We start from the raw sequence: 27,510 nt of genomic DNA on the forward strand, positions 1-27,510 counted from the left end.
GCTTTTGGTCCATTCCCACATCATTGTTGGAAGCAGTCTAAGCAGATACAGTACAGACAAAATTACAGTGTGAGGTTTAAAAAGCAAAGCACTATATTTGGGAAGGAGAATCCTGTATTTGTGCGTACTGGCGACCAGCAGGATACTCAACCACATGGCAGTAATATGGACTGGAGCTGGTATCTTTACGTTCTGGGAATTACCCACCCAGTTTGAGGTCCCAGTGCAAAAATGCTAGCTGTGCATGCAGTTTTTAAAGTCTTATCTTTCTGTGATCTTTCCTGAGTAAATTTGTGTCTAAGTTAACTAGAGGATCTCTTTTAGAATAACTTCTAACCCTGTTGTTAACATTCCCAAATGTGAGAGTCTAGCACATCTTTTTTTTTTTTTTTTTAATTGTTCCATTGATTAGTATTATTAGTAGTATCTGAGCGTTTCTGACTTTTACTTCTGGTCCTGAATATTGTTACATTATTTTCAGAGTATTCTTTCCTATTAATTTGATACTCTTATCAAGTTAGCCCTTAGCCTTTTTGGAGAACAAGTTACATGGCAGTCCCTGAGTTTAAAAGCTTGTATTCCAATCACATAATGATTCTCACTGATTTTCTCTGAACCTTCTCCAATATGTAAACATCCCTGATGAATCATGAACACCATATTTCAGCATAAACATCAAAATATGATTATGCTAGTGCCAAATCCAGACTTAATATAATTCCCTTTTGCTTGCTTGCAGTCTGCCTACAGAAATTCGGCTGTTTATTCTTCTGGGTACTGTATTGTGCCTTTTGGATGCAGCATCACACTAGGTACTCATGGATCATTGATTATCCAGTATGATTCCTAAGTGCTTTTTAGATTCCCTGAATTAAACTACTCCTATATGTTTGGCTTACACGTCATATTTCTGGATGCATTTCTTTACATTTAGCTGTGTTGTAACTCTTAGCGTTTGCTCATTTGTCTAGCTGATGAGTTTTTCTGTCTTACCTATTTTATTCTGGTTTCGCCCATCTCCATTCTTAGGCATCACTTCTAATAAAGATGAACTTCTCCGGTCTTCCAGATTACTGATTAAACTGCTAAAAACATACAAACTAAAACAGGATCACGGGGGGTGGGGGGACACACTCTGAAAAAAGCAGTCTATTACTGATGATTCTCTCATTTGAAAACATTAAAAATTTGCTGTGATGGTTTTCCATGATGTCATACACTTCTTGCCAAGTGTGAATTTTGGATATAATGCCAGTCATTTCCTGAGTACTTCAAACACCTTTATTAAATAGCAACACCTATGGATTCTTCCCCACAGTTTTAAAAGTAAATGAAAATGAGCAAAGTAGTCCAGAAAATTCCTAACCGATTCCTTTCTGAAACTGAAGGATGTACATTATCCCTGCTGATTTAAAATGTCCAGCTTCAATAGCACTTTTGTAAATCTTGAGTTGCTTTTAGAAAGCCTGATGTGATAAGCATTTTGTAATTTTGCAGCCTCAGGTGACTTTTTCCAAACACAGAACAGATGCCTAAATGAATGCTTCTCGCTGATGGCTAGTCTTCCACTCACAGTTCATCTTCATTATGCATTATTTATTCCTCTTTTCATTGCTATGTACCAACTGCAGATAGCATCCAGATTGAAGTGAATTTTATTGATGCTATGTCCATCAAGGTTTATTTCAGAGTTGAGTTACCTAGCACATCCCATTCCCTTGGTGATTAATATATCTCAATGCAGCATGTAGCTGGACTACATGTGGATCTTGTCTGTATCTTGCTGACAGGGTGAAAACTAGTCTTCAGATTACACAGATTTAACTGAATTAAAGACTGTTATTAAAAAATTTGCAGTACAAAATAAAATTTGTATTGTAATTGAGAATTACTATATGTTGGAAAGGGTTCAATAACTACAATTTAGTAATGCAGTGCAGAGGTAAGCAGTTAATATTTGATTAGTTTCAGTGAAGATCAATGTGAGATTTGAGTGAATTAGTGCAGGTAGCTGTTTGCAACTCACTACCTGTAAAATTATGGTGAATGCCTTAATATTACTATATGGGCTTTCTAGAATATCTGCAGATATTTTTGATTGTTGTTGTTTAAAATTATTATTTATGTAACCAATTTACTTACACTGGCTGCCCAGTTCTGGGTCAGGATGTAAATATTTCTTGTAGTACTTTTGGTGCCTTTTTGTCTGGAGAACTTCAGGAGTTGTCACGAAGTAAGAAATGCACTTAAAAATAGTCATCAAAATCCCTCTAATACTTACACGTTTTTCTGAAGAAACATTATCTTGTTTTCTACAGTACCTTTTTGAAACTTGCAAATTCAAACATTTAATTGTTTTGGATTACTCTACACATCCTATTTTTATAATACCTAAAAAATATGACCATACACAGTTATCACTGATCTAAACGGACATAGAAAAGACAATAATTGCTAATATTTTGCAGGCTAACTATTTTTCACTGGGGTTTGAGGAGTTAAGAGACATTAAATTCACACAAAAAAATGTTACTTAGATTTTCTAAAAGTGGACAGTTGTATTTATATTTCTGTTCTTTGTTAAGATTTAAGTTTTGAAAAAGTGATGAACACTTTCAGTTTCTTCTCAGTGCCTGTAAGTGCTTGCAGGTACCCACTGTCATCTTAAGGCACTGATAAGGACAATAAGCAAAGCACTGGGAGCAAACTTCCATTTTTCTTCTATTGTATACAAAGTGTATATCACACAAAATGCAGCACGGGAGCATTCCCACATGACTATATGACTAAAGCTGTTCTTAGGCCCGGTGCCAGCAGCTCTCCAAGCTCTGCTTGTGTTGTGCTGTGAGAAGCCAAGCTGAGGGTCCCAAACCACCACTCAAATCCACACACAATGTCTGCAGATAATTCCTGGACAGCTTTTGCATTGTGACATGTCTCCAGTGAGCTGTGGCTCCGTGAGGCTGCAGCCAGGCTGAGGGCCTTCGTCAGTTGCCAGGGAAGCAGAGAGATGGTGATTCAGTGCCCACACCACACAGCACTTCATGCATTTCTCTGGCCTGGCACAGCCACAGAACGGCGGGGCATGTGTTCCGCATGGAGGGAGAACATGCTGAGAAAAATAATTGAAAATGAAGCCACATTTAAAAGTAATCAAGTGACTCCTTGAGATTAAGTTCTGAGAGATAAATTTTAGCTTTGTGCTATGATAGTGCCTTGTCAGGATCACATAGCCTGGCACAGATCCATGCCTGGGGAGAGTTTACTACTTTTCTGAGAAAACAGAATACAGGAAGCCAGATTCTCATCACTTTCAATCTTGAACAAGTTTTCAGTGGAGTCCTCCATGATGAATGTGTTTGTCCATAAAGAAAATAGGAAGAGTCCATCCCCACAGCTGCTGAACTCCTACTGCTGTCTCTAACTTTGCTTTCAGAGCCCTGGGAAAGGCTTCAGAAAGAAAGGATGAGATGCCCTGACTGTCTGAGGCGTAGTGACTTCCTCAGGGATACTGAGCCTGCTCTGTTGGCTGCAAAGGGGACAGCAATCATTAGCACTGAGGGGCTTATCCCAACATAGCACCTGAGAAGTGTAAAATTCCTCTGTTTAAGGACTCCACCCTTAACGGCACTGGGGGATTTATCCTAAAGTGCTTGTCTCACTGCCTCTTGCCATCTTACCTGTGAGAGCAGTTGCTGAAACATAAGATGAGGAGCAAGAATTGTAGCTCTTGTACAGGGGAAGCAAGACAATGATGTTCAAAGGCTATGGTTTGTCCCTGATCTTCCAATCCACTACCACTTGCAAGAATATAGTCATGTATCTGTCAGGCTTTAGCACTCAGAAAAGTTAAATCTGCCACAGAGCTGCACTGCCTAAGAGAAAAATCCAAAAGGAGCAAAATGCTGCAGATACTAAACACCAACATTATTTCTTGTGGTTTATGTCTCTAACAGTCAAGTTGCTTACCTGGCACTCTTCCCTCTCTTTCTGCTGTGCACATGCACATGTGCAAGACACACAGATATGTAGGAGTAGGATCTTACTCCTGTGAGTGAGGAGACCTGATTGCCAGGAAATATCCGTGACACCTGCATCTCCTCAGTGTAGCATGCACACTCAGGCTATTGTTTTTAGACAAAAGCAAACAGCAATTTATAAGCTACTGCAAAGATGTCATGTATGTGAGGGCTGCTCCAAAAGCAACACCTCCTATTTTATTATCTTGACCCACAAAGTCAGAGGTGGATGTTGGTGGTATGTCAGTAGAGACTGAACTTCCCACCAGTATTCCATTACATTTTGTTGCTGTGCGGCAGCAGAGGGGCAGTATGACAAAATGGCGTCTGACATGGAAGTACACAAAGCAAAGATGTGTCATTGATTTCCTCCATGCAGAAAAAAATGGCACCCATTGAAATTCATTGATACTTGCTGCATGTTTATGGAGACCAAACCATGGATGTGAGCACAGTGAGACAGTGGGTAGTGCATTTCAGCAGTGACAATGACACTGGGTCACCTCAGCTGGTGCAGATTTTTATGAGCATGGCATGCAGACTCTTGTTCATTGCTGGTAAAAACACATTGGTGACTGTTGAAAAGTAGCATTTTGTAGCTGAGAATTTGCTCTATCAAACAGCATTATTGTACTCTTCGTATCTGGTGCAGTTTCCATAGAAATAAAAAGAAGGCATTACTTTTGGAGTAACATATATGTATTTGTTTAAGAAAAACATACATTAATATTCTGAATTTAGCAAGGAGAAAGAAAACTCTTGAGGATGGTGGCAAGATTCTTTGTAATTAAGCATGAAAAATACACCAGCCTAGGTTTTGTTGCACTGATGTGTTGCATTGTAACGTATGTATCTGTCTCTCCAGTTTCTTAAGATGAACCCATCAGCATGTTATTTGAAGACTTTTGTGTCACATATCCTACACTGCTCTGACAGTGTCTAGGCAGTACAGAGTGAGTTAAGAATGGACTGACACTTCCAAGACAGTCCCTTGCTGTTAGTTTAGCACTGTTTCATGTGAAAAATATCTTCACAATGGCTGTTTCTCTTTCAGATAACAGACCTGTCTACCTTTACTGCTGACAGCTCCATCCCTTCCACTTCAGAAAACAGAGGGCATCATTAAAATGTTGACATTCACCAAACATTTGTTAAATTTGTCATAGTATTTCCTGTTCTCTGTATAGAGAATACCAAGAAAAGAAAACAATGAAGGTAAATACCAAGGTCTAGTAAATGTCAAGATTTTAATGGAATCCGCATTGTTTAAGAATTCAAAACCAACTATTTGTTCAAGAAAAATATCACCTCTTTACTATTCTGGTTCCTGAAAACTAGTAGGCAAGTTTTCCTAAAATTAGGTCTGTAATGCCCCAAGGTGAGAGTCACCACATCTGTGGTCTCATTAGAAGACTTCTCTTCCTCCACGAACACATCTATCAAAAGGAATAGGAAAGAATTCAAGTAATGAATTCAGATATATTGTCTCCTTTGGGATCTTGATTCAGTGTTCACTGAAATCAGTGGAATGTTTTTATCAGGTCCCTCTGATCATTTTTGGTATTCCAACATGGATTCATAAATTTCAATTTGTTTATAAGATTAAAAAAAAAAAAAAAAAGTAATAATAAGTTACTTTCAGATTGCACTAAATCCATGAGTGACTTGATGACTAAATATAAGGATCGCCAAAACAGATTGGACACATTGAGAGTATTGACTCTGAAAGTAGCCACATGTCTGACAAGTCTTTATGGGAAGTCATGTAGTAGTGGGATGCGAGTGTAGAGGGATCTTCTTCCTGTCATTCTGTTAGGCAGAAAGAGCTCTTTGATTTATGCATGCTTATTTCTCTCAGGTTTTGTTGTTCTTCTAATGTAACTGAAAGATCTTATTGTCTACAATTGAATAAAGAACTTTCTGCCCAATTCTGGCCTTTTACCAACAAACAGATACAAAGTAGATACAGGAATCAGCCTCTCTCTTATTAATTTGATGGCAAAATTCCCATAATTTGTCCTACCATTGGAAGATATTTCTCTATTGGGACTAAATTCACCAAAAATATCACAGACTCAATCTGAAGGATTCGTGAAGTCTTTGTTTAATTTCTAATTTTATGTCAGACAAAAATGGTGAAAAACTGCAAAAGTATGGAAAATTTTAGAAAAACAAACAGTTTTTTTAACATGGTCTTTTTAAAAGTTGTTTTACTACATATTCATCAGCTTATATTTTGCACTGATAAAAATGGTTAAAAAAAAAAGACCAAATATCAACCATGGTATGTGTTCTATCTTCTACTGTGAAGGACTGGGATTAAGACTGCAGTATCCAAAATGCAAAGTATACTTTTGGTCTCTGACCTCTAATTAAGTAGCCTCTTATCAAGGACATCTATTCACAGAGGAGAGGAAATCCCATCATTTAAAGAGGTAGTAGTCATCAAATATAAATGAGAAGATAACAGTAAGCCTATGTTCTCTCATCATGCATCATATCCCACGGTGATTTTTTTCCTTAGAAAACATTAAACTGATTGCATACTGTTTTGCTCTGTATCACTCACAAGAACTGCTCTTGGGTAATGAAGTGTAATTAAGAGGAATCTTACATATCTCTTCATTGAAAGCCAGTGATTTCTTTTCCCATTAGTTATCCTCTGGAAATAAAGTGCTTGATCTAGCTGTCTATAGATGTTAGTACTGGTTACCAACAGTTAGACGTGTTTCTGCTTAACTCATAGGTTGAAGTAATATAAACATATAACATTCCTTACCAGTCATCAGAACAATTTGTTAGACCTGAAGCTAAGCAACCATTTCTTCCTTTGAATAGCACGAGTACGCCCTTTTTAATTTTTTTCTGAGAAGTTTCTTTGCATTTGCATTTGAGAACTGGATGTAAATTGGGTAATCTTCTTTACATTTTTTTTTTTCTTTCTTACATTCAACTGCTGTGCTTTAGAAGTTAATCGAATGTTAGTGGAATGTTAGTTGATCATATCACATATCTAACTTCTGATTTTCTGAGCACTGAAAATCTGCAAAATCTATGATTTTGAGAGCCAGAGCACAGAAACAGCAAGAAGATTAGTACACCCTCAGAGGTGCAGTGACTTACACAGATGTGTTATTCCTTACTTACAGCTGACAGCTGACATCTCACTAGGGGTAATAATAACCTCCTTGACACCTGTCTGGAAAGTCTCAGTAAAGGCCTGTTCAGGAAGTTCTGCAGACTGGTAATGATTTGCAGGGGAAACTCAATATAGACATGATAAAATGCAGGACAACCAGAAATTTAAAAAATAAATTAACAAACAACTGAGTTTATGAAATTGAACACACTCTAATTTCCAGTTAGATTTAACAGTTTTTTATCCTGGTCTTCTACTAAAGAAAGTATCTTAGATTGAAGGAATTTGTCTACTCTACAAAACTAATATGGGCAAAATAAGCAACAAACTGCTGCTAAAATAACTCAATTACTGGATAGCATCAGTCCACTCCCTTTCAATTTCTGTGCTTTTGATTGTAGTGCATTTCACTAGCAATTCTGATAACTGCCCACAAGTAAGCATGAAAGAGATCACCATGACTAAGGTAACTGATCTGAAGAACAGGGTGCTCTGATTTACAAATCGATGAAACTTAAAAGAGATTTCTTGTTATACAAACTATGTATGTAGACTACAGCTGGCTCTTCACAATGAAATATAAAAGTAAGCCATCTACTTGTCTGTATGAATACAATAGAGCCTTGGGATGATTCATTCCCCATTCCTTCCAGAAAAAGGACTATTCTGAAATCATCGTATCTTTGCTTCATCTCTGTTCCGATATACGAGGCAACATCAGTTTAGTGGTGAGGAGGGAAGGCACTGAAGGTTTAACAATCCCAGAAGACACACTCTGCATCTACAACCAGTTATCTAAGCAGATTTCTTTTCATGGAAGGTCTTCACTTTGCAGTGTACTGTGCCTTCTATGAAACTATCTTCGTTGTGTGGAAGCAAATTCAGATTCAGTCCTCTGGCAGAAAGAAACTGATAGGGACCTCATAAAATATGCAGTCTAAAATCTTGTCCTAAAATCTTGTCCTTCCTGCCAAAACACAGTCTAAGCAGACTTGTGCCAGTGGGAGTGAAAACCCAAATAATTTTGAAAGAAAAACAAAAAAATTTTTTTTTATTGTTATGTTCTTTTAGCCTCAGTTAAATCAGCCTATTAACTATGTCTTTCAGCTGCCTACAAGGACATAAGATCACTGTAAACCTCACTTTGGGCCAAAAGCTTTCTTCCAGTCAGCACTGACACTATTGAGTTAATGGTCATGAAATATCAAGATTCACATTCACCTTGAAGAAAGCTTAGAACAGGAGAATAATAGCTAAGTAAAAGTGGTAGGTTAGGGGCATTTTTTTATTTTTTTATTTTGCACGATGGAAGGGAGGTTATCCGTGTAGCATTTTTGGAGGATGGATGCAAGCATCAAGAAGAGAATCTCTTCTCTTTAAGTTGCAGTACATATTTGTATATGTTAAAAATATAAAAATAGAGACATAAGAAGTGTTTTAATTAAATATTACGTACTTGATTCTGAAAACCACCATGGAACGAGATTACTTACATTACTGTATTTTAGAGCTCACAAGAGGTTTCAGACAGTTTGTTATTCATTTCAGCCTAATTTGACCATTAACAAGCTTACTGAATAAGGCTTCTGCTATCTGAAATGTCTTGAATCTCTAATGATCCTTATTAATTGTTCTAATATATGTAATTTGATGCAACTTATCATATATGTCTAGACATTCTTTAGGAAATTAGGATAATAGGGTTTCTGGCCATTAAAAATGCCCTGGAAAATGAATTTTGTCACTTCTCAGTTATCTATGGTTTGAATACACATATTCAAAGAGAAAGAGCTGTTAGAACAGAGGGATCATTAAGAAGGTAAGAACATTGAACAGAGGCAAAACAATAGCATTTATTAGCTGCTACTAATCTCAGAACTGTTAGAAATGCTTGTTAACATGTTAGCATGTTATTTGTTAGTGATAGTTCTTTCTTGTGTCCAGGAGCTCTGTTTTTGGCTTTTATTTGAATAGGTCTCAGTGCTGCGCAGTTGTAGTTTAGAACTAAAAAAGATATAATAAATGCAGAAATGTTCACAACTCCCAAAATATTGATGCATCCCGATTTTGGAAGCCACTATAAAGCCAATACATCGTATTTCAATAAGTCATCTATTTTGTAGAATTTAGGAAGATGACCCTTTGTTAACCTTTGTTCTTCTGTGCGCTGCTGAATTTAGTAAGCCTAATCTTGAGGCATCTGGCTGGCTTAAACCACTCCTGTTTTTTTCTTCACTGATTTACATGATAGTAAAGATAGAGGCATGAAGGACCATGAAAGTAAACTGTCTGCCTGACACCAGGCCAGACACTGATCTTACTGCTTTCGGCTGTTCCTGAGCAAGCAGAAGCTTCTACATTTCCTGTATTCCAATTTTGAAAGGGTCAGTGTGTGATCTAACAGTCCTGGCCACACAAAGCATCTTACACTTTTTCATATGACCACACATGACCTTTCTTAATGTGGAAAAGGCTGTGAATTTAGCAGTATCCACCAAAACCTAGTAGTGAGTTGTGTTACATGGACGTAACAAAAACTGCATTGTAAATGTACTCAAAAATGTTCACAACGTGCAATCAAAATGAAGAAAATATCTTTGGAAATTTGAATTGCAGTGATCTCAGATTTTGCTGATGATCTTCACTGAGAATACTGTGAAATCCATAGAGGACGTGTTTTGTAACCAACCAAATGTTGAATACTGGTTATGATTTTCAAGATACATGATTAGCATAATATTTTCATTTTATTTAACTCAGATTAGTTGTACAAGAAATATTAATGCTGGTATTTTCCAGTCAGTACAGCGAGGGGTATTTAAGTCAGAACATAGATCTCTCTTCTAAATATGGATGAGAAAGGCAGGCACTGAACAGTTTTGAAACATATGGTTAATAGGCCTATGCTTTTAATTTATAGTTCCATGATTATATTTTATTTTTCAGTTTGTTGATAGTAGGAAATAATCTTCAGATGCTTCTTAATTATTTAGAGTTCAGCTAATGAGATATATTGCTACAGCCCAAACTCTAGGTTTATAATAAAACAAAGGCTATAAGAAGGAAACATACCCATTATTGTTTTCTTGCTGAATGCTATTTAAAAAAAAAAAAATCCAACTGCTAAACAGTTTTTTCAAAATTATTGGTCTATATTTTAAATGTTTCATCATTGTGTGCAGTGCTTCATACTGGGTTATTAAAAAAAAACAGTACAAAGAGCTGGGTGAGGGCACATTTGGATCAAACACTCATCCTTGGTTACATGATGGGAGCAGCCCCTTTTCTATATGACATCAGGAGGTGAGGTTGGCCTCATGTAGTTGTGGTGGCCACAGGACAAGGGTGCCCACACACTCGATAGAGCCACCCACTCCACATTTTCCCAGTGGCTTGGCAGGAGCTCAAAGGAAGGTACACTATATCCCTGCATCCAGTATCTCCAGTGCCGCTACTGTGCCTGGAGATCAGAACATGGGACTACAAGAGGCAATTAGTTAGGAAGAGAGGGGGGACGATTACTTTATTTGTGTTTCTCTCCTGCTCTCACTTTCTTGGAATAATTTTCCTTTACCAGATTGTTTAATGAAGTTGGGATCTTACGGATGATGCTTTCTACTTGTGCATAACAAGTTCTGCATTCTCTTACTGGCTCAAGGCATCCATTGCAATGAGCATTCTGTATATGCTTGAAGCAAAATGGTGTCATTCAGAGATTAAAATAGACATCTGTTTACATACTGCAATACTTTTTCCAATGTATGTTTGAAAAATTACAAGGAAAACATGGAACTTGGGTAGCTTTGCAGATAACTCCATTTCACTATGGCAGATTCGCTTGTGATTTGACAACTAGTTGGATTCCTCAGTAGTTTTCCATCCCTGTGCAGGGTTAAAGAGAGGTGATCCTTTGTGTTGAGGCCAGAACATAGAAACAGATACATTCTTCCAAAGCAAGACTTCAAGGTTTTGGTAACTGGTTCATTTCATGTAGCATTCAAATTTTAAAGGAATCGTTGCATTCTCTGTGGGTTGAGTGTGATGGCAGGAAATGTAAGTAATTCCTGATCCTGGATCAATTCATGTATTTTGAGTTGAGCTATGTTCCCTTCTCAACTCAAATATAGAAAAGAAGGATAACAAATTGTTATGTATAAATCATCTGACAAATATGTTTTGACCTTGATTTAAATCAACTCTACTGATATAGGAATGCAGAGCATGGGGATTGACATGATTTCCAGCAAGGCATTTATAGAACTATTTGAACAGACTTTACATTAATTAAAACAGAGTATAGGTTATGTTTAAGTAAATGAAATCAATTTAGTTCATCATAATTTTTTCAGTGTTGCAAATTAACATAACAATGATAACTGTAGTTGTCACTGACTTGAGCAGTAGCAGTTAATCATTGTAATTAATCACAATTAATACATGATTCATAATGATTGATCATGCTTAACTCTAGGATCATGGTGTACTTATACAAAATACTACTTAAATTAAAAATAGCTGTCCAAAATCTAGGAAAATGAACCTCTCATTTTCCATTTTTATGTACTATTACAGGTTATCACTGCCAAATGTCTGAATTTGTTAAGATTTGTTTAGTTTGAATTAACCTTGGCAGGAGGAATGAGATTGCAGCACACACAGACAAATTAAATAAACGTCCCATGTTTGTCTGAGATAGCCGTGTACATGTCAGAGTTCCGGTAAGTCTATCAGACAAATCTGGAAAACAGAGACAGAGGAGTTTTGTTCCTCTACTCAAAAAATGCATGCTTAAATCATTAGTAACCTACAGCATACTATAAAGCGTAAAGTACAGTCCATATTCACTGAATGTCAGAAAGACAAAATCTTTCCTTACCTGGTGGGAATGCACACATTGCAAATGAAAGACTTCAGAGCAAATAATGAAGTTATGTATTTTTTATCTCATGTGACTCCTTTTGACTTGTGGAGTTTCCACATTTTTCTCTTTTGCTTAGAGATAAACTAGTGCTTTCTCCCAGTAATCCTCATCTACTTCTCTCCATGTGGCATGCTGAACACTAGAAAAATCACCATTTGGCTTTCAAGAACCTGAGCTCCTCCTTGGTCCATGTTCTCAAAATTTCTGTGATAAGGGGAGATTCTGAGGTGGACATTGAGCTGTGGTTTATAACTAATTTGCAATAGCAGTCTTCAAAATTACCCTGAAAAGTAATTTTGTGGGCAGTATCTATGGCTTTACAGGTCACAAGTGTTTTCCTCCCTGTATTTTAGAAGGCCATGTTCTTGACTTGGTTTTGTTCTGTATCAGAATTTTCCCCTTTATGTGCTTGGCTACTTCTCTGGCAAGTAGAAAAGCAATGACATAAATTATGCATATTCTTAGACTGCTTTGAACCATACTTTTCAAAGTAAATCTACCTAGACATTTTTATGTGTGTTCTTTGCACTACAAATTAGCCATGTTTCAGACAGATACTGCACCCAAAAACAAATTAATTTTTTTTTAAACAGAAGGTTATCTTAAAGGTGTTTTTCTTCTATGACTGAAAAGCATATTTAAATCTAAATTAATTTAAAATATTTTAGTTTGCTCTAAAGAAACAAAAACTCAATGTGCATATCCATAATGAACTGCAGCAAGATTTCATTCAAAATGACTATTTCTCTGAGCACTGCTTAATACAACTGAGATAAAAGAATTAAGTTCTGACATATGATTTCTGGACAGAGGGTAAGAACCCACTAGAAAAGCTGTGACCTGGTACAGCAAAGGATGTTTAAAAGCAAGTGCTTTTTTCTTAACCAAACAAAATATTTCAAAAGCAGCAAACCCTTTATATAAATTCCTCCATGAAATGAAAGCCCCTTCAAGGGTAGTTTGGTAGAACTAAACTATTAATTCATTGGATTTCAGCAGTGTCTGATCTCTGAATAGCATGCACACCATTCTGTGCCTAAAGGACAAGCAGAACCATGTGACTTCTGAAAGTGGGTAGGCATCCCCAGAGCAAGCTTAAAGCAGCAGATAAAGTCTGCTTCAAAACAGGCCAGGGAACAGGAAGCTATCACTAAGTAGTGAATTCCAAATCAGTCTTCCTACGCAGATGTAATTTCAATCTTGTTTTCTACCTAGAAAAGTTTTTTTTTCCTTTTTTTTTTTTTTTTTTCCCATTTTGCCAGAAGTTTTTCCCCAAGTTTAAGGATCCTTCATGAAACTGTTATTTTTGTCATGCTGCAGTACCTCTCCTCTGGGAAATCTCACCATGCCAAGGACATGAATTTGCTTTTCTCTTTTAAGCTCATACTTGTTCATGTGTCTCTCCTGTTGTCTAAAAAACACCTTCACCTTCTGTGACCACCATGCCAAAAAGAATGCTACTAGAGTAAATTATTTCTCAATATACAGCTGATTGCAACCACGTACAGCCTCTGGAATAGGAGGCCACCAGTACCATGACAAAGCTGGAAGCAAGGCTCTGATGTGCACCTTGTTTCCGAGCCCTGGCAGTGGAGGACTGGTATTTGTTTAGAATAGGACTGTGCTGCCTTTCTGCCCCAGCGTATTCTCACTGTTTAACTGAGAAAATGTGATTTATTATGAATTAATAATGGATTCCACCTTTGTCCTTCTATTTTCTCCAGTCACAAAGGGAACTCAAGTGGGATCTAGGAACAAAAAAACAGGGAGAGCTGCCTGAGAGGGAATGAAGAAAAGCCTCTTCAGTGGTAAATATAGACCTTTACCCAAGATTGCTAGTTGTCTAGGATCCATAGCCTGAGATCCATAGCCTGAGAAAAATCTATAATATTCTTTTTTTTTTTTTTCTTCCTTTTGGTAACGAGAAACTGAGCAGGATTTGCTGCTCTGATGGAAGAGAGTGGCAACACCAGATGTACACAGGTGTAAGCCTCAGAGCTTAGGGAATTCAAGATTAGGGAGGGCACAGGCACCTTCAGGTTGAAGTGGTAGCTGGTGTCTGCTTTTGAGATGCAAGTGCTCTATGTAACTCATGCTTTTATTGCTAAATCTTGTATTCTGTCCAGTCCTTTACCATGCAATTCTTACAGATATGAGATGAAGATAAGTTCCTTCCAGGCACTTTTTTTTTCTCTTATTTATATCAGTACTCCTCTGTTTATGAACAATTGTTCAGATACAGCATGCTTAGCAGAGCAAAGGATTCATCAATATTAGTGCTTTCAAGAATACTGGCTTGTAAATTGAAACGTATTTTTTTTTTACCTTTTCTAAGGTGGTTGGAAAACCAATTGGTTTCTGAAATGCAGTAGCATTCATTTTTCAGGATGCTACTGTAAATAAGGATTAAGTTAAGTGGAGCTTGAAAAAGTCAACTACATTATTTTCTCATAGAGAACTTCTCTTTATGTGAGGTCCTGAATACAATAATTTATCAATTGATTTCCCTTCTTTTGTATGTTTCATTGCAGTCCTGTGAGTCCAATAAGTGGAAAAACTGTGATTTTTTTTCCAGAGTCAGATTGCAAATAAATAGTTTTGGTTTTAATGTAAACTCAATAAAGCACTACAACACATGGCATGTAGGTATCAAAAATATAAATATACTAATTTTTAATTTTTTTCTCTAGAATGTTAATGCTTACTTTAGAAGCATAGAGATAAATATTTATATGAATGAATGACACTATCACATTGATGTACTGTTGTGTACAGGTGTACAATCAATAGGTATACAGAGGTTAGGCTTAGTAAGATTATCACAGAAAGATAATCAAAATAAACTGATATTAAACAACTGATGTTGTAGGCTTGCAGTAATCTCCACAAAGAGATCCTTAAGTCAGCACTTAAATGGGATGTAGGAGAGGTGGAGCCAGGCTCCACCTCTTCCGGTTGCACAGGTGAATTGCCTTCACCTGTGCTCCCATGGCTGACTCATTGCTTGCTTCAGGTGGTCAATCAGAGGTTCAGGCCATGATCTCCTATACAGTGAGGAATGTGTTAAAATATACTCTTAGATTCCTTACTCAAGGTGAGTCTTGAGAATTCTAGTGATGCTAAGTTATTTTGCATATTAGTTGCATAAGAAGCTGTAGGCATTTATGTAGGTAATATGGATCAGCAAAATACAGATACTTATTTTTTAGTATTTTTAAAGGTTTGAGTAAAAATTTTATCTGTTCATAATTGAGAGCACTCTTGATGACCAGAGTTAGAAATTAGAACTCTGAAAATATGTATTGCATGTTTCCTTTGTGTCCTCCTGTACAGGTTCACAAAACACAGTTTCTTCTCAGATGGCAGCTTGCTGTGGGTTTATTAATGCCTTGAATTGCAAGATACCCAGTATAGATACGTGTTTCATGGACATTACATGGAGATTTAGTACTCTGAAAATGTAGTACAAGGTCTTGACTTCAAAAATACAGGTGTATTTTACCAAGGGCCACTTTCAGCTACTCCTTGATCGGTGTCCGTAAATTTGTGCTGTGTGAGGTTCAGGTGCCTGGAGGAAAAGTAGTATTATACACATACTGTACGCCTCTTTTCTAAAGGCTCCCTTCTCTCACCCACAACTGTAGTTTTGCTACAAACCTAATGACTTCTACTCTTGCACATTTTGTGTTTGTGTGTTTTCTGAGTGAGAGATGACAGTAGATGGTGACCTTCCTCTTGTTCCTCTTTGTCATCTTAATCGCATCTCCAGGCATTGAGAGGGAGTAAACTGCAATGTCTATACAGAAGTGCAACCCAGCTGAATCTATGTATTTTTTTTGTTATTATTTGTGCAAACAGTCTTCTGCGGTGTTGAGTCTCTGCTCTGAGGTTGCGTGCTGAGAAGCAGCCACAGAGTTACAGTAGGAATGCTAAAATCTTCACATTACGGATGTAGACAACTAAATAGGCAACATTCTTTGTTATCAAACAAGGTGTACAGGTAGAGGCTTTCTTTGCTGTTGTGTCCTAAGAAGAGCCAGATACAGGCAGTAGTGTGAGTTTGTGTCTCCAGCATCTTTGTGAGGAGTGCCACTGCTCTGGGGTCTAGCGAGGCCAGGGCTTCCTCAGCATACCTTGGTGAGGGCCTTCATCAAAGTGCCCCTGAGCTTCCTGGGAGCTTTTCTGGTTGCTGCTTATTTTAATGCTTGGAGAATGCTAATATTTTAGTTTCAGAAGTATGATTGTACTCATTCATTCACTCCCTGTGCCAACGAAGAGGTCAGCATTGTGGTGCCTGGAGCTATTTCCATGTCCAAGCCCATTTTAAATTGCCATTTTGTTAGAATATTTGAAGAGGAAGACGCTATCTTAGTTCAGAACCTTCCAAGTAATTATACTTTGACACAGAGGTTAGAGAGAACCTCGATTATCAGCCGCCTGGGTTGATGAGGGCTAGTGATGAATGATGATTTCTTAATAGGCCTTTATTTCAGGGAGGCTGCATGATTTCTATTTGAAGATGAATAGCTGTGGTGAAGGGTTTTGACTTCTGCCATTGCAATGGCATATTTTCCGAGAAGATCTTGCTGTACCTGTTGTGAATACAATTTGTTACAGCAAAATGTATTTCCATCGTCCAAATGTGATTTGAAGGTACTTTTCAATTCTGTTCAATTCTTCTTGTTATAAAAAGTCAAACAACAGCACACAATTTACCTTCTGAATCACACTCTGCATAATTTCCCATATGGGCTACCTGTTTATGAGTCATTTTTTTTCTGTTTAACTCTTGTAATGTAATAATTGAACAAAAACAGAACAATAACCAGAACACTTCATTTCTTGTTATAGCTAGGAACAAGTTTAAGAACCAAATCAGGTTCACATAGTATCCATCAGTCATGAGTTGTTAATGCAATTAAATTTTGAGCTGAACGTCAGTGATTTGTGGTTGGTTCATTTATAAATATAAAAATTTCTCCATATTAATAGTCACATTTTGTTTCAGAATTTATCATTCTCAGTATTGCATTTTGGTTTTAGCCTAATTTGCTATCTCTTCTTTTAACATTGTGTGTTACTCTGTATAAACTAACTACTCTCATGTAGACCCTTACCAAAAGTCTGGACAAGGGGATATGTTGAGGGAGTTAAGTTGAAGGAGAGAAGATTTAGGTTGGATGTCAGGGGGAAGTTCTTTACAGAGAGAGTGGTGAGGTGCTGGAACAGGCTGCCCAGAGAGGTTGTGGGTGCCCCATCCCTGGAGGTGTTCAAGGCCACATTGGATGGGGCCCTGTGCAGCCTGGTCTAGTATTAAATGGAGAGGATGGTGATCCTGCATGTGGCAGGAGGGTTGGAGATTCATGATCCTTGTTGTCCCTTCCAACCTTGGCCATTCTGTAATTCTGTGATACCAGACACTTTTTCTCTCTGGCTCTCATGCTACCTGGAGAATAGGGCTAGATGACTTGGTTAAGAAAGTCTTTTAAAGATAAAAGCATTTTATGCAATTTCTGCTCAAGCAGGCTAATTTTTAGAGAATTTTAGAGCTGACAAAATGTGCTATGCTGATGGAACTTGAAACTTCAGTCATCATATATCTGGTTGTACCTCTGCCACCTCTGAAAAACCTGCAACAAGGCCCTTACTAGACCCATTGCCAAACATGCTGAATTTCAAGACCATTCATCTATGTGTGTTAACCTACTTCCATTATTTTACTTAGGATGATCTGAAGATGTTCCCACAGATGTTGAGCTCCCCTAACATTTTTAACAATCCAGTGATAGCTAAATAAATTAAACAAATCACAGGAAAACTGATACTACAGACTTTCTCACCCTAAACATATACATTACTGTATTTTCTCATACATATTAATATCTTCCAGAGTAGCTGTGCTTAAACAAATTAAATGTATGCAAATATTCTTCATCTGATAGTACATAAGTTCAGAAATGAGAAATTTTTGCTATTCATCTCATCATTCCAAACTTTCTTTTTTTCTAATCTGTTGTTTATGCTGCTGTAGCTGAGAAAGCATTTAAGTAAATTCGGATTATAAAAAAAACTGACATGATCCATTCATGGTCAAACAGTGTTTTCAAATGCTTGTTTGAAGTTCTTTGGTGTTTTTCACAAATCACATTATAAAAAGGTTAACAAAGATGAATATGTATCAGCAGAGAGAATAAAACAGATTAGAAACACATTTTCCTTTCTAGATACTCTACTTACATCTTACTTAGCAAAAGATGTACATCACACCTCAGTCTTTTTTTTCAAATCTTCCTGGGGTCCAGTTGCTGGAGTCCAGATACGCTGTATCATAGACAAATTTGAATGTTAATTGAAATTAATATGAAGAGAGAGCCTTATTTTTAGACCCAAAGCAACATCATTTCACTTTAAGTATAATCATAAGACTCCCCAGTCTCAGAGATACTAAATAACAACTTGATTCATGTCTTTATTAGGTACTTAATGAAGATTAACCCCCTTAAATGTTATCTTTATTATTACTATTATTATTATTATTATTTTTCTAAATTTTCATCCTGAAGTTATACAAATTTCATTTTGCATTTCATGGTTAAGAAGTTCTTGTAGATCATATGTTTCCAGAAAGGTTGATACAGCAAAAAATAAATAAATAAATAAAAAAGAAATGCTACGGTTTCACTGAGATTTGTACCCTATACATGTTAACTGATTATGTAGTTGAACTCTATGAGTTATTTATCATCCTGAAAGAAACAGAAATGACTTTGTCACAAGCTGCAGAATATATGCAGGACTTCACAATACTCAGTCGCTACTGCATTCTGAACAGTGATATATTTTGGCATCTAATATTTATATTCATTTTAACCTGTATTCTCATTTTTCATGTGCCGTGCCCTTGATGATGATAGAAATTAATTTTATTATGGCTTCCTTTAAAGGACATCCAGGTTCAGAGGAAAAAGAAGGAGGGGAGAAGTCATACAGAGGCATGGGCTCCAAATTGGTATGTCAGGGAAGGATATCTATGTATTTCCTGTTGACATATAGTGATCCGCAATCCTCTCTTGTATTATACACTTATAAATTACCTTCTTTTATGTTGTGTCGTTTAACTATAAGGGTCTTTGTATCAAAACTGGTGTTTCAAACCCAGGCTGAAGCTGTCAGTGCTGTGGAGGTCACCCTGAAAAATAAAATGGATAGCAGTTTTGACAAACAAAGACCTCCTTTGCATCAGACCCAGGTGGGGATGTGGCTGCTTTGAGACCATGGCAAGTCCTCGTGGCAGCATTTGTTCCTGTTATGTGGGACGGGCTGACACTGCTATCTGTCACTCACCATGCTGTGCAGCTTTTGTGTTTATGTTGCACCTCACCCTTTTTTCTGAGATGGCCTCCCTCTAGTCTGCTGTAGTTTAAATCTTTGCAGTCAGGTGCTATTTTTCCTATATCTCGTCTGTCAGCCTGGATCTTTGTCAAGCCTTCAGCAGGCCCTTTTCTTCTCCTCACTTCCAGAAGGGAGACATTTAAGTAAGCCAACTTTCAATCTCTGACAGGAAACAGATAAAATAATAAAGCATCCTTCCATACCATATGAAATTGTAAAAGTGTAGTGAAGGAAGGAGTAATTACAAGGAAAAAAAGTGTTCTGCACTGCCTAATCTTCAACATCCAACTTGCTAATCACGGAAATTGTACTGTAGCTGCAGCATTTTTGTTAGACTGGCCCTAATTATCTGATGCTTATTTGGTCAAATTGACAAAATATATTAGACATATATGAAAACATTTTGCAATATACTGATAATAACCTTGCCCTTTAGACCCATGGTTGCAGAGATAATGACTTGGGGCTTGCTAAACATTTCACTCGTGTTTCAAACTTCTGCAAGCTATTTTTCTTTCAAGAAGGAGCTCGCAACACACAGTAGTGTTGCTGCAGCTCATTATGGGGAAGGAAAACAGGCAGACAGGCAAAACATGTATAATCTGAAGCTGTTAAAATAGAGCATGAATGGAGACTGAGATGGTGACTGGTGGAAATTCCAGGACTTGCAGATAAACTGACAGAAATGTAGCTTTGCTGTCTGGAAACAAATATGTTAGTTAGAGTTTTCAGGAGTTCAGAACTCAAACCTGACATCGCTATCTGCTGTGGTTCTTCAATGATTTGCCTAATTTCCTGTTCCCCCAACAGATGCAGATTGGGAAAACAGTACTGGTTCACAGGGGCAGAGTCCTGTATGAAGCCTAGAAGCATACAGTGCAGGTCTCAAAGATGATTCCTAAATAAGTTAAATAACTAATAGAATCCATATGTTGAAGCTAGCAGTTGATCTCAAAGTATTTTCCAGAATTGCACTGACAAAAAAGAGGGGATGCTAGATGAATAAGGTAGCTATCAAAGTTTCACCCCTGTTTTCTTGTCACTCCCTCCTCCCCCCCCCCCCACCCCCTAGGGTTTTTGTAATTCAAATGACTTCAACGATTTCAAAAATCTGCACTAGCCCAGAGAGGAGTATGCACTCTAGGTGTGATATAGGTGCAGGAACAAACTGCAAAGGTGATAAAATCAAGAATATTTTAAGCCAGCTTTGCTGCTAAAGGGTACTTTACACTGGAAGCTTTGGATTAAATCTCCAGAGCCTTTGTCCAATCCATTTTCTCTCATTTTCCCTCTGCTATGCTCTAAAGGTCACTTTGGCTACAAAGATTATCAGTATGTGTAACAACTGCTTTATTTGGGAAGAGTGGCATGAAATTCTCCCATTCTGGTATATTATAAGTTAGCCATTTGCTTATTCCAGAACTATTAGCCGAGAGGTTCACAGCAGAGCTTGTCCAGTCTCCTGGACTATGCACTCCATCACTGGCTCCTTCAGCTTGGCCTAAGCTTTCTAAATCATGACATTCAGGAAGAACTATGCAAATCCTGCCAGCTGGTTTTCTTACAAACTGACCACTAGCAAAAGGAGCACAATAGAAATTAAGATAGGGAGAGGACAGGGAGTAGCCCTGGGGAGGAACCCATGCAGCCAAATATTTGATTCGGTGCTTGAATATTTCTGCTAGAATTAACAGTATTTTCTCTCTTGCAGAAAAGAGTTCAGACTTAGGCTGTCTGGCTCCCCAGTAGATGCTGTATAAGGTCAGGTGAATTCTTTGTGGGAGTAGAACGGTGCAGAGGTTATTGAGGTACAGAGGGAAATTAGGAATGGGGCTGGGAGGCCAGGGAGAGCCTCAGGCAGCTACATTCAATACAATCAAGTCGTGATTGATTACAGGCTTATTTTTCCAGCTTCCCATCACACTGTGAAATACTTCTTTGTGTACACCTCAGCTATCAATGATGCTGAAAGACCTGGAGAGAGAGAAGGACTGCAATGCTGTGACTGCAGTAGCATCTTCTGTTGCTTCCCAGCTGCTGCACAGAGGTGAAAATGCTCTGCAGCACCATCCTGCCCTGAAGGCAGGGGGTCCTGAGAAGGGCTGAGTTCAGCCAGGTGCCAGTGCTGGTAAAATCCTGTATTCATCAGCTTCTCCTGCAATTGCAAATGGCTCAGCTGGAGGGAGAATGTAGAGTGTGGGTCAGACCTGAAAATAAAAAAATAATGCAGTGTTTTCAGTAATACCCCTCATGAAAATGAGGTGTTAAAGGGATGTGAAGAACCTGTCTCTTTAGTGGCTGTTGTAAGACAGTGTAGTGCATCTCTGATGGAAGAGCAGTGTAGGTCGGTCAGGTGACACACTTGACTTTGCATTATTTATGACATTCTTAATTTTCTCAGGCATTTCTCAGATTGTATTTTATTTTTGCATAACATGACCAACTAATTGTGTTCTCTAAATTCAGCCAAACAATTTCTTCTTACGCAGTATTAAATCATGATCCTGGAGGAGTTTATGTTATAGTTATGCATGTCTTTAGGGTCTGTATTCTGAAATAAGTAATCAGAAATGAAAAACTTGTGTAGGAAGAACTCTACACGGACTAAGCAGTCAACTCTAGAGTAACACTATGTTTGCTTTTCCTGCTATGGAAATTTTTCTCCAGTATGCCATCCATTTTTGTGCTTCCCTTCTGTTTGACAAAGCCGGGAGTTTCAACTCTAAAGCTCTGGAACTGGAAGCTTCCTTTCTTTTGCATAATGAAAATAATTAAGCATCAACAGATATTTCTTTTGTGACACTTTCTGAGGTGCTGGCATATTTTCCAAATGAATCTAGCTTTCCACATAACATTCATAGTGGCATTTGGCAGGAAGTTTAAGTTCTGATAAAATTCTGAAATTTTCACATTGAACTTCTGATCTGCTCTGCAAATGAATTTGCATTGATTTAGTGTGAAACCTCAGTCTTCCTTCTCTGCAACAGTTGCAAGCTTGTGCTGGCTAGTCTGTGAAGCAGTTCTTGCAATGCTAAATGCTTGCACCTTGGTAATAATAGTAATAATAATAAATGATTTTTAATATCATAAAATCATATAATGTCCTGAGTATGTATGTAATGAGTTAGCAAAATTTAATGATCAGATGTAGAACAAATCAATAAAGAAAGGCCGTTGGGGCAAAGAGAAAAATGAGGACAAAGAAGACTGAAAAAAGATATAAGGAAAAACAAATGAGATAAAGAAAGTGCTAGAAAGTGGAAAGCATCATAAAGCTGTAGAGAGGCATTGAACAAGGTGGGAACCCAAAAACAAAGAGCTGTAAAAAATAAGGAACAAGAAAACTAATGTTTGCATGACATGGAAAGGTGAAGAAGTCTAACATGAACTAAAATATAGAAGAAAGCTAGATATCAAGATGTATCAAAGTGGTAAGAAAGAATCATGAGGGAAATGAAATACTGAGAGCTATAGGAAGTATGAGAATGAAGCAAATGCAGAAATACAGTGGGGATTTGTAGGATTTTTATGTCTTCCTCCTTATTAAGCCTCATCCTTAACAGGAATGGTATTTTATGTTATTTATTGTATCAATATGCTGCAGCTACAATACTACATCTTCAACCATAAGTACAGATACATTTCAAAGCTTCAGCAGATTAGCATTAGGTAAAGCCACAGTCAGTCATTGTTTTTTCACATTTTAAATGATGTCAATGGCTTGGATGATAGCAATTAAGTGCTCCTCCACTGAGAGCCTTCTGAGTATCTTCGGCATGTACACAGAAGGCAACCAAAGAGCTGGTGAGAAGGCTGTTACAGCAATGACAGATCAGGAGAAGAGGAAAGCAGACAATCAGAGTAACTTCATTTCAGCATTATTCAGTGGTTAACTGCTGAAAATAATTGGATGGACACTATAAATTAAAAAATAATGATGCAAGACAGCTATGACTAATGCAAGAAAAAGAAAAGTATGGAATGGGGAACAAAAACAGTATGAATAATGGGAATAAGGAATGAATGTAGAAAATAGATACCTTATCTTAATGAATCTTTTGAAATGAGAACTGGGAATAAGATAAATACTGCCATGCGCTGATGTCTGTTTTGACAGCAATAGTGATTAGTGTGAGTTGATAATTGACAACAAGGAGCTACTGCCAGAGCAGAAACTGTCTTCACCAAAGTCCTGTGACACTATTACTTAACTCAATTAGTTAAAATTACAGACATGTAGCTGAATAAGCAATATTCTGTGACTCACATGAACGTTTCACTCTGGGAAAGTAATTCAGAATCTACTAAGTAGAAGCTAATAGCCAGCAGGAGAATATGCACAATTTATGACTTTCATTTAAAGGGGACTGCTTACCCCAAGTAACTACTTTAAAACACTAGGTCTGTTTTAAGACCTGGATACTAAAGAGAAAAATCTACTTTGAAGTAAAATCATCTTTCTAAGCTATGAACAGTATTAATTTTGACATAAATAGCAGCAGCACCACTGACACAGATACTTCCTTATGTCAGAACAATGTCATTAGTTTTACTTCAGACAGCAACAAAAAGCTGTAGATCAAGAGAGGTGTTATCAGATGCCTAGGCAATATTTCTGAGTCTGCGTGCACAGGTGGTTTCGTTTAACTATTCGCATCGATTATTAGGTTCATCTTTCCTCCTAAATTTATTACAGAGAGGCTTGTTCTGACTTACACAGCTGCTCCTAGAGCAGTCAGGTCAATTGAGTGTAGCAATGAGCACGTTCATATGTCAGCAAAAGCTTTTCCTGAAAGCAGCCTCAAAACCTTACTCCACAAGCAAAAAGATTAGACCCCCTACTCACTAACAAGCTCAGTTCTTACAACTGCCACATGTTACATTCACAAGCAATACCAAATACCCATCACCTTTCTTAAACAACATGACTCCTTCCTTCCATATAATGGATCATGTAGATCCAACCTGAAGATGTCATCGCTTCTACAAATACCAAGAAACACACACCTTTGTCATTTTTATTTCAAGCTCTTACCTCTGCTTTGGCAAGGCTTGGGGAATCATGAATGGAGGGAGATGGAGCTTGCTGGGTTGTGCAGCTTTTTTGCCTTGAGTACTTTTCAACTTGTTTCCTTGATTTCTTTTTCTCCTTGATTACTTCCCAATCTTTCTCTCACAGTGCCATCCTAGCATGCCAGTTGTAAGAAGACAGTTTAGAATTTAATAAAGTAATGGAGTCAGCCTTGAGCATGCATGAACAGATCTGTAGGGTAATACACAGTGCTGATGTAGAATCAGTTTGTCCTTAGAATGTCTACCAGGAATGGCATGTCGCAGAGTGCATGATCACGTTGGTCAGATTCAGAGTTCACGGTGCAGCCTGCTATATGGTGGCAAGTCCAAATAGATGGCATTAGAGAGTGTAATGTTTCCTGTAGCTCACTTATTTGGCTTCTACTCATTTTCATGCTTCAAAGTGTAAACTCTACTTTGAATAAATACTTGCAATGATGCCAGCATAAGATCTTTTGTTTTCAAGAATAAAGGATCAATACTGTTTTTAAAAATTCAACACATTTAGGCACAAAAATTGATGTCCCAGGTGTACTTTTCATTTAACAGCATCTCTCAAAGGTCTCTTTCTCCTAGCAATTACAGCTGATGTAGTATTATCCTACTGTGATACTGCTCTGAAAGTAATGCCTTCTATTTATTTCCATGGAAACTGCAACAGATTAAAAAAATAAGTAATATTCTTGATAAAGAAAATTCTCAGCTAAAAAAAACTCACTATTTTTCAACACAGTCACTACCATTTGCCAATTTACACAGGTGAGCTGATTGAGATGCTCTTCATTTTGAGGTATCGCAGCTGCCATACCACCAACATCTGTCTCCAACGTCATGAGCCAATATAACAAAATAGCGAGCATTAGTTTCAGAGCAGCCCTTATTCGTGCTCAGAAAGTGTTCTCAGTGTAGCCCCTCTGCCATGGTGTTAGAGACACAGACCTTATTAAAAAATCCCAGAAATGCTTTTTGGAATATAACACACTAGATGGTTCAAATCTAGTCCACATGTGCCATGTGTGTGTTTGTAGCCCTCAAAAGTTTTACAAATGAGATTGGAGCTAGAGACTGCATATTCAAGGTGGAGAGCTGGTCCAATCTGTTCCCAAGCAAAGGATTTTAGCTCTATATGTGTCACCTCCAAGGATACTGATCTTGACATTAAATGGGTGGCTCTGTCAGGAAAACAACTCTCACCCTCTAGTAGGACATGAGTGCAGGGATTCTGTGCAGGATTCCTGCAGTGCAAGTGCTCCACTCACAATTCACCACCAAGAATCTGAGAACGGAGAGAGGGAGGAGGTCTGGGATATGAACTGCTGCAATCCACTACTCTGATGCCTCCAACAACTCAGAAAAGCTCATGCATTTTTCAGTGTTGCTTACCCTTGTTCAGCGTGTGATGAATTACTGATCCTTTTGCATCTATGACACTTTCTCTAATTGAGTTTCTTCAAATTAGCTCAAAGCTCTGAGAAACTATGGCAGGCAGTGAGGCAGCCCAGTGGGAGTGTCGGATTTTCCTGCTCCTTTAATATTGCATAGATAGAGGCTCCTTTCTACCAAGCTTATGAACAGACAGCGAGATCCTCACCTAAAGCCAGTTGATGTAGATGCACTTCAGTGCAACTATGCTTTTCTACATTAGCTGAGGATCTGGCCTGAAGGATTATTAAATTTTGTATTTCAGTTTTCTAAACAAACGTGTCCTGCTGAGATGATGTGCCTGATTCATGGGGCCTATTTTGCCATTGAGAGCAGCTGATGGGCAAGCTGACTAGTAGTCCAGTCATCAAAACACAATTAGGCAGAAGGAAGCCAGAAATTCTCCATCTCTGTTCTGTGCTTTCCCACCCGCTGGTGCTTCCTGCAGGCAGCTGCATGTGTGAGGATGAGCCTTCCCCACAGCCTCACAGCTCCTTCACCAAAGCAAGCAGCTGGCAAAAAGCAGATTGCTGCCCTAAAATGGGAAAAACAAGCCGAACAAAAGGTGCTAGGAAAATGGTGCAGTTGTAATCCAGCACATCAATTCAGAACAACTTTTTCATTTGTTATATAACTAGTCCAAATAAAAAGCAAATGATAAGTGAACTAGCAGGATATAGGTAGACATTCATGGATTTCTGTTAATTTCCAAAAATAAGGCTGTCATGTCCTTCCTTTCTCTCTCCTTGCAACAACTAATGGATGGCTCCACAATCTGGCCCACCTAGGCACATATTTATTCATCTTCCCACTGAAGCTTCTTAGGTGCTGAGTGAAGGGAACAAAACTAAGGCTTTTGAGACAAAATGTGCTTGTTATCATTTCAAACATAGGTGGCCCTAGTTTTCGGTGCATATTAGCATCTGAAGAGCTTTGAAGTGCCGCGGTTAATGATCCTCTTCTTAAAGACCGGTAGCCTGACTCTGCCTGTCTGTTCATGTCTGTGCTCCTTCTCTAAGCATGATGTTTGCACTCAGTGTTGTGGACAGCATTAAAAATCAAAACAGCGTCTGCTATGTCTTATTTAGCACTGGGCAGAACAGGAAGCATGCTGCAGGTTGCCTTGGGATTTGCAAGGGTGAGGAGCAGCCGACACCAGCAGTTTAGGTCAGGACAAACCAAGGCAGGTCAGAACTGAGGAGTCTCCCCAATTCTTCTTTTCCAGCAACTCATTCCTGTCAACCCCGCTGATGGCATCTTGAGGACCTGCTAGTTGTTTCTCTCATTGAAGTTGCTTTTATTTGGCTTTTTTCCAGCTATTATTTTTCTGGAATATTCCAACATGGGCTTAGTGCCAAGCACACTGGTGTTGGAGAGGAGAAGCTGATCTGCAGCTGTTCTCACCATGAGGAAATGCAGGTAAGAGCCTTTCAGAAATGCCATCATGCAGTGGTATTGGCCGTGGCTGGTAGCAGCAGGAGAGGGAAGAACATAAAAGAGGGTGAACATGTAGGATGGTAAAATGTACAAATATTGATGGACTC

Source organism: Meleagris gallopavo, chromosome 4, assembly GCF_905368555.1.
Source record: "Meleagris gallopavo chromosome 4, MGAL_WU_HG_1.1, whole genome shotgun sequence".
In the NCBI taxonomy this organism is placed as follows: Eukaryota; Metazoa; Chordata; class Aves; order Galliformes; family Phasianidae; genus Meleagris; species Meleagris gallopavo.